Source organism: Anastrepha ludens, chromosome 3, assembly GCF_028408465.1.
Source record: "Anastrepha ludens isolate Willacy chromosome 3, idAnaLude1.1, whole genome shotgun sequence".
Classification (NCBI taxonomy): Eukaryota; Metazoa; Arthropoda; class Insecta; order Diptera; family Tephritidae; genus Anastrepha; species Anastrepha ludens.
In genome coordinates, this window is record NC_071499.1 from 80,865,290 (window position 1) to 80,873,608 (window position 8,319).

Genomic DNA, 8,319 nt, shown 5'->3' on the forward strand with positions numbered 1-8,319 from the left:
AAAAACCTTTTTCTTAATTTTAGTGTTTCACCGAGATTCGAACCAACGTGCTCTGAGCTCTGGATGATAATGGAAATGGCACCAACCCATTCGGCTACGGCGGCCGCCATAAAAAATATATTCCTATAAAAAAAGAGTTTTCTGGCTCCATTTTATGGCTTGGCAATACGTATGCCTTTTATTTATATTAAAAAGAAAACCAAAATGTTCGAACATAACCGTAGTTGCTAATAAAGTTAGAGTTAGTGTTGTGTTTTTGCTATAAAAAGGGATTCTTCTGCATCTTATTAATAGTTTCGTAAGAAATTACAAATCCCGAATTTTCGGTATTTTCCTGGATTTAAAAAATACATCTCTATGGAAAAGATGATTCTGGTTACATTTCATACGTTTCGTAAAAAACTAGAAGTTCCGAATTTTCGGGATTTTCGGGACTTTAAAAAATACATCCCTATAAAAATAGATTTCCCTGCCTCCATTTCATACGCTTGGTATGAAACTGAGAATTCCGAATTTTCGGAATTTTACGGGATTTTAAAAAATACATCCCTATAAAAAGTGATTTTCCTGCCTCCAATTCATCCGATTCGTAAGAAACTAGAAATTTGGAGACCGAATTTTCGGAATTTTCGGAACCTTAATAAATACATCCCAATAAAAAGAGATTTTCCAGCCTCCATTTCATCCGGTTGGTAAGAAACTTAAAATTCCGAATTTTCGGGATCTTAAAAAATGCATCCCTGTTAAAATAGATTTTTCTGCTGCCATTTCAAACGCTTGGTAAGAAACTGGAAGTTCCGAATTTTCGGGATTTTCGGGACCTTAAAAAATACATCCCTATAAAAATAGATTTCCCTGCCTCCATTTCATACGCTTGGTAAGAAACTGGAAATTGAGAATTTTCGGGATTTTACGGTATTTAAAAATACATCTGGTTCCATTTCATACGTTTCGTAAAAAACTAGAAATTCCGAATTTTCGGGATTTTCGTGACCTTACATCCCTGTTAAAACTGATTTTCCTACCTCCATTTCATATGCTTGGTAAGAAACTGGAAATTCCGAATTTTCGGGATTTTACGGTATTTAAAAATACATCTGGTTCCATTTCATACGTTTCGTAAAAAACTAGAAATTCCGAATTTTCGGGATTTTCGTGACCTTACATCCCTGTAAAAACTGATTTTCCTACCTCCATTTCATATGCTTGGTAAGAAACTGAAAATTCCGAATTTAATAATTAAAAAAAAAACATCTGGTTCCATTTCATACGTTTCGTAAAAATTAGAAATTCCGAGTTTTCGAGACCTTAAAAAATGCATCGCTGTAAAAATTGATTTTCCTACCTCCATTTCATATGATCCGTAAGAATTCAAAAGTTCAGAATTTTCGGGTCTTTCGGGAATTTAAATATACGTCCCTAATAATATAATAGTTAACACGCTTTCAAAAATTTATCATCAGATATCGGACAAAATGTTTCGCTATTTGCCTAAAATTACAAGGTCCGGGGAAATATTTTAATATGAATATCCATTTTGTTTCAAATTTCTCGATTTCCTACTGCACAATTCGTGTTTATCTGCCCAAGCACACTGACCATTTGCTAAATTTTAACACATTTTCTATTGCATATTTGTAAGATAGTTTGTATGTATGAGTGTCTTTAGTTTCATTTGCCTGTAGCTATGCTCTCACCACTGCTGCTCAATAACCTTGGAAATATTATATAATATTATATGATTTATACATATGTATTTATAATACACATGATTGTACACATGCGTATGTATGTATTTTATGTACTAATATCCTACGTACTAATTAGCTATACGTACGTGTATATGTATTTGTATGTTTGTCGCTACTGCTATGTTTTAATCAAATTTATGCATATCTAATATATGAATCTTGAATATTATCTCATGTTTACTATAGTATACATGGTTCAATATTTATGAGTATGTATGCAGTGGTAATAGTTTCATGCACTTTTTCATTTCGTACTGTTAATGCTATCTATTTAACTATCCGAGATGAATTACTTGAATGAATGAGCTGATTATTGTACGCAATGACAAATTTAATGCGAATGCGGCTAAATGAGTTATTAAATGTCAATGAGAACGAGAATGAGAATAAGAATATGTGAATTGCTGAATAAAAAATGATTGAATGTTTCAATGAGTCTATGAATGAATGAGTGAGTGAATGAAAGCATTATAGGCATTGATTTTATTATATACAAGTAGGTGCATATGTACCTATGTATGCACGAATGTGTGCATGGATGTATGTTAGCATGAATGCAGATTGACTGAATGAGCGTTTAAATACCGTTGAAGCGTAAATAGATATACGAATACACATTTAATCATGCAACGCTTGAATGAGTGGTGATGAGTGAGTGAATAATTATATGAGCTGAATGCAGAATCTGTATGAGTAACTATAAATACATATACATATATATGATTGCGTGTAAATGCTATAAATTCAATCTATGTAATTGTACGAACATGAAGGAATATATTAGTAAAAAAGCAAAGGTGAATGCATGTATGTATGTTTGCATGTATGCATGTATGCGTATATGTATGTATATGCAAAAATCGCTGAGTGAACAAATGATTTTGAAGAGTGCTGCATGTATCATCGAATTGATGTGCCACAGTATTTGAAGAAAAACAAAATGGTTTTATATGCATACGAAATTGTGTAAATGAATGCAACATTTGGATGAAAGCCTCATAACAATGTTAGTCCTTTAATACTTTTTACACTTTGCAGTAAGTAACACACAGAAATTTTGCTTCAAAGCCCAATTTTACTTCAATCAACTTTTGTTGCTTGCTTTCTTGCTCGTCTGCTTCTATGTAAACCCTCTGCGTAGAGGTAAGTGATTGCTGAATTGCTTGGGTTTTGGTAGTGCATTGGATTTTTGTGGTTTAATATATTTGTGATTGGTTGTGCAATTCATTTGGGGGCAAGTTATTTCAGGCAAGCAGTTGGTTGAATAGGTTTGGGTAGAGAAATGCAGGCGAAAATATATTTTAGATTTTGGAAATATGTAGATCGTTTGCTTATTGTGGCAATGTTTTTAGATACTATTTTTAATAACTAAAAAAAGTATTTAAAAGTGATAAACATACTCCTTTTTTTTCTTTTAATTAATTCGAGTTTCGAAAGATGCATTTCTCAGTTAGCAAGTACTTACTTCCAAAATCCAGTCAACTACTTGCCTTAGTGTGTTGTTTAACTGGAAGCGAATGGGGTGTTGTTATTTGCTGCAGCTTAGTGCAATAATTTGGCAAATTTTAATTATTCTAGCATTAATATAATTTTTTGTTTTTAATTTTAGCTCACTAATTGCATCTTCAGTTTTTTGTTTTTGTTTTTAATTTCATTTAAACATTTCCTAATTTATTTTCTCATATAATTTTGTCTTATTTAGCCGAAACATTTCAATTACTTTTTAATTTTTTTTTTTTCTAATTCTTATTTACTCTTTTTTCATGCATAGAAATTAATTCAGAAAAAAGCAAAATACATTTAAAGCAAAAGAAAAGCATCCAGAAAAAACTTAACTAAGCAGCGTTTCCGCATTTTCCGCACCGCATACCAACAAAAAATCCGAAAATTATCCTCAGCTTTTATTGGCCTGTGTGGAAAGTGCTTCGTCGCTTTATTCACACATTACATACATACAATTGTTGTTTGTTTGTTTTTAATAAGGAATATCGACGTGCTCATTTGTTGTTGTTTTCGTATTTTTTTTGTTTTGATTTTTGCTTAAATTTTGTTGTTGATTTGTGTTTTCGTGGTTGCTTTGCAAAAAACATGCCACACTTCGGTAGAGGAAGCATTGTATTTGTTGTTGTTGTTCTTTGTTGTTCTTGTTGTGTTTTTTGCACTAGCCGAAACACAAATTTACATCAATTTTACACACACATTTAATGTACAAATATACGCGTATTTATGTAATTAATTTTAACTTTTTTTATATTTTTCTAATGCAATTACGGTTAAATTTCGAATTTTGCTTTAAATTTTTTGTAGATTTTTAGATTCTTTTTTTTGTTTTTCCTTATAATTTATATGCCTAAAGTTTTGAGTTTCATGCCAAAATTTCCTTCTTCGTATGTATTAAAACCTGGGCGTATGAGTTAAACGGCAGCGGTGGCTCAGTGACGGACGGTGAGCTACTGCAGTGGAACGCAAAATGCAGGGTATGAACACCGACTGATAAAATTACTTGTTTTGCGAGCAGCAGAAAATCTACGTACATATGCGCTATGCTAAAGCTCAAATGTAGTAAATTTGTATTCTAAGTTATTACAGTTTTTATCAGTACCAGAATTTTTTAAAGAACTTCAAAGTCTCTCTTTGCTCCAAGTGTTCTAATTTTTATTATAAATTTATAAAAGTAGATTTATGTTATTAACATATGAAGGAAGGAGGAATATGGGGAAAATTTACGAATTCTTTTGATTTCAGTTAATGTTTTTGAAACATACGAAAAATGTCCTCGGAAATGTTTATTCATCAAAGTCAATAAACATTTTCATATCAGCAGACGAGACATAAAATAACATAAAAAATTGGCAAATTTGCATATACTCTCATATGTGTATGCATTTTTTCGTCAGTATTGAAAATAATACGTTTTAATACAACCAACAAATTGGCATATTCCTAGTAGCTTTAAGGATATAGTTTCTCTCAACAGGTAGTAACGAAGCTAGTAAAAATTTAATTGGAATAAAGGCCATTAAATGATACAAATTCCATGTGCGAAAAAAATCAATTATTTTTTATGATTCACTCAATGATATTTAAATGTATATCAAAGGAAGGAGAATATATTCATCTATTAAAAAAATCGATTACGTAGCAGGAAAGTTTGCGTTTTTATTGGCTGGATATATCTTCTTTAGTTAGATATTCCTACTAATATCATAGAGTGAGCATAGGTGTTTAAAACTATTTTTTGAACATTTTGTCTTGTGAAACTTTACAGTCTTTTAAAAACTTAGTTGATGGGAAAATAAAAAGCGGGGTACGCAGCATTACTGTAAAACAGCTATAGTCTCATGTGCACAGGCAACTTTTCCTAAACGGCTTTCAGTGCCGCGGAGTGTATTTCTTGCTTTCGTGGACTTGTTATAATAATATAATTATAATAATTATATTAATCGAGTGCTTTGTGTGGTCTGAAACTTTACAGGCTTTCTACAAAAATTGAAGTTCGCTGAAGGAAACTTAAAAATGCAGTCTTATTACGACTAAGATTTAGCATCTCTCAAGTGCCGATTTTTTCACAGGCGAAAAGTATTGTTGGCGAAAATCCTTTCGTTAACACTCCTTCTTACACACTTTCCTAGCGCGCTTAGCACCTTTTGCTAATGTACTCGCTCATATTGCTCATACGCCCTGTCAACCACTCGACCTTCGCACGCTTTCTACCTGTTATTTATTTTTATGCACTACAAGTATATACTGAATTTACTCAATTTACAATTTGTGCGCAATTCTCAAGATATAACTGACCCCTAGCACACCATCCTTAACAGCGCCACCGCATGCTCGCTTACCTCCCGCGTCGCTTGGTAAATGTACACAATTTGGTAAGTCACGTAAGCTTTGTTTGTCTTTTATTTAATTTTTTTTTGCTGCACACCAATACACACATATATAAAAAATGTTGCTGTTGAATTCCTTCTGCGTTATTCTTTACAATTTTCGCTAAAAAATTCGCTTAGTTTTGATTTTGCGCCTTTCTAGAAAATTAAATAATAAATAAATTTTTTTCTTCTAATGCTGAGCTTTTGTTTCATTTTTAGTTTTCTTCTGGAAGATTCCAATTATTTGCGTTTATCAAAATTCACAAAATTGGAGGGTGAGAGATGGAAGTGTATTGGATGGTGCATAGGAAGTGCGGGTGTGGGTATATGTGTGTGTCTGGAAGAAAACTGTAGGATTTTTCTATGGGGTTAAATACTTTTAAGCTTTTTAAAATATTTAAAACTGTATTGTATCTTTTTTTTTTGTAAGAAAAGAAGCATCAAAGCCGAAGTAAATTTTTGTTTTAAGAGCAAAGCAAATATCTAATTGCGAGTTGAGCAATTAAGTTTACCACTACTATCTTAATTTAATACCTTTACATACACGCTACTTAATTTAAACCTATCTGTTAGTTTGCTTTATTTTTTAGGCTACTCGTTTGATTGCACATTCTAATTGATTAGTTATTAGAAAAAAAGGCAGTTGGTTGTTTGGTGAAAGATAATTCCATGTCTAGTGATCCAAGTATTTGGACATTCTTGTCAATTTTCCTAAACATTGATTAATTTTGAGCCCTGAGTACACGAGTAGTACAAAGAAAACTGAAAAAAGTTGTAGAAAAATTTAATAATTTTGAAATTTGTTTAATGTCCAAAATTATCGTAGGAATCAATAAAATATTATAAATTTTTGGTCCTTTTTACTATGCATAGAAATTTTTGTAGCATAAAAATTACTTTAAAAATAAAAAAAATTTTTTTTTTTTTTAAATTAAGTTGTATTTTTTATTAAAAAAGTCTGGAAATATATTTTTTCTAATTTTTGAAGAACAAATTTACTTTAAAAATATTTTTTGAAAATAAGTTGTATTATTTATTAAAAAAGTTTGGAAATATTTTTTTTTCTAATTTTTGAAAAACAAATGAAAGTACTAAAAAGCGCAACTGGTACCACCAAGTACAATTTTGCACACATGCTTAAGCATCTGCGCCATAACGATGGCGATCAAAGCAAAACAGCCAGCATCTTTCTGCGCATGGCTAGTAAGAAGTTGTTGTTGCAAAGGCCATGTTTATCGGTTGCACCTATTTGGAAACTTGAGGTAGCTTCGGATGCGGATATACCTCGTCTCGTTAATCTCATTTTACTCTTCGCGAAAACTGGATTGGTTGTGAACTAGAACATGCAATAATTAGCGTAATTATTAGCCTATACGCAGCAGAAGATACAGCATGCGACAAGCTACTTCAGAGTAACAAAATATTTTGACCAAATTTCTGTTGTACTCTTATTTTTTAAATTTTCATAAATTTTTTATATTTTTTTTTTAATAAAAACTTAATCCACTCTACCAACGAATAAATCAGCAGCAATACCTTTAAAAATTCGAAAAAATGTCATCAACAACTTCAAAACTTCTTAATGAGGTTTACTTCTAATTCAGGTTGGCTCAGCCAACAATTCGTCCTAGATCCATTTCGATTTCAGACCTTGCAATTTTTTGTTTTGAGCCAGCTTTTCCATGACAGAAATATACCCAGTGCACTGGTCGATACCAGAAACATTTTTTTCTATCGTTTTATATTTCCACAGTGGCTACGTGAGCAACCGAATGGTAGTTGAACACAAATCCACTTGGCTACAGCGGCCGCTGTTGGAATTATATTATATATAAAAGGTGAAGTCCAAAATAAACAAGACTGGCATCATAAAAATGTTTTTGATAGCGCCATCTTTTAAATGAGTTAGTGCGTTACATCCCGGTAACACGTTTACGGAAACATTAGAATTGATGAAAAAAGTGTATGGCGATGATTGTCTATCTCGTGCCAGAGTTCATGAGTAGTTTACACGTTTCATAGATGGTTGTGAAGACATATGTACATAAATCATAATGAACATGCGGGCCGCCCAAAATCAGTAATCACCGAAATCTCCATCGAAATTGTTTGTAAATTTATCAAAAATGAACCGAATCCATGGAATCGGAGTTGAATATCTCCAAAACATCGAATTGTCGAATTTTAATGGATTCTTTGGGCTTACGAAAGGTCTGCGCACATTTCAATCCGCACAAGTTAACTGAGGACCAAAAATTGTTCAGAAAGCAAAATTCGAAAGACCTCATTAAAGAGGCGAGAAAAAACGAGAACTTCCTTTACAACTTTGTAACTGGTGATGAAACGTGGTTTTTGTAACATGAACCTGAAACGAAGCGTCAAAGTGCCGACTGGAAGGCCCCAGACGAGCCACCACCCAAAAAATCACGTTTGAAGAAATTAAAAATCAAGCCGATGCCCATTTGTTTTTACGATTCCAAGGGAATTGTCCAGAAGGAGTTCGTGCGAATGGGACAAACCGTCAATACAATTTTCTCCCATATCGCATTCGTCGAGTTCGCGTTGAATACCGCGAAGGAGGAAGCTGGCGCTTATTGCATGATAATGCACCATTTCATCGATTCACTCTTTTGACTGATTTTTTGACAAGAAATATCATTTTAACCATTAATAACTCACCATATTTGCCTGAAATG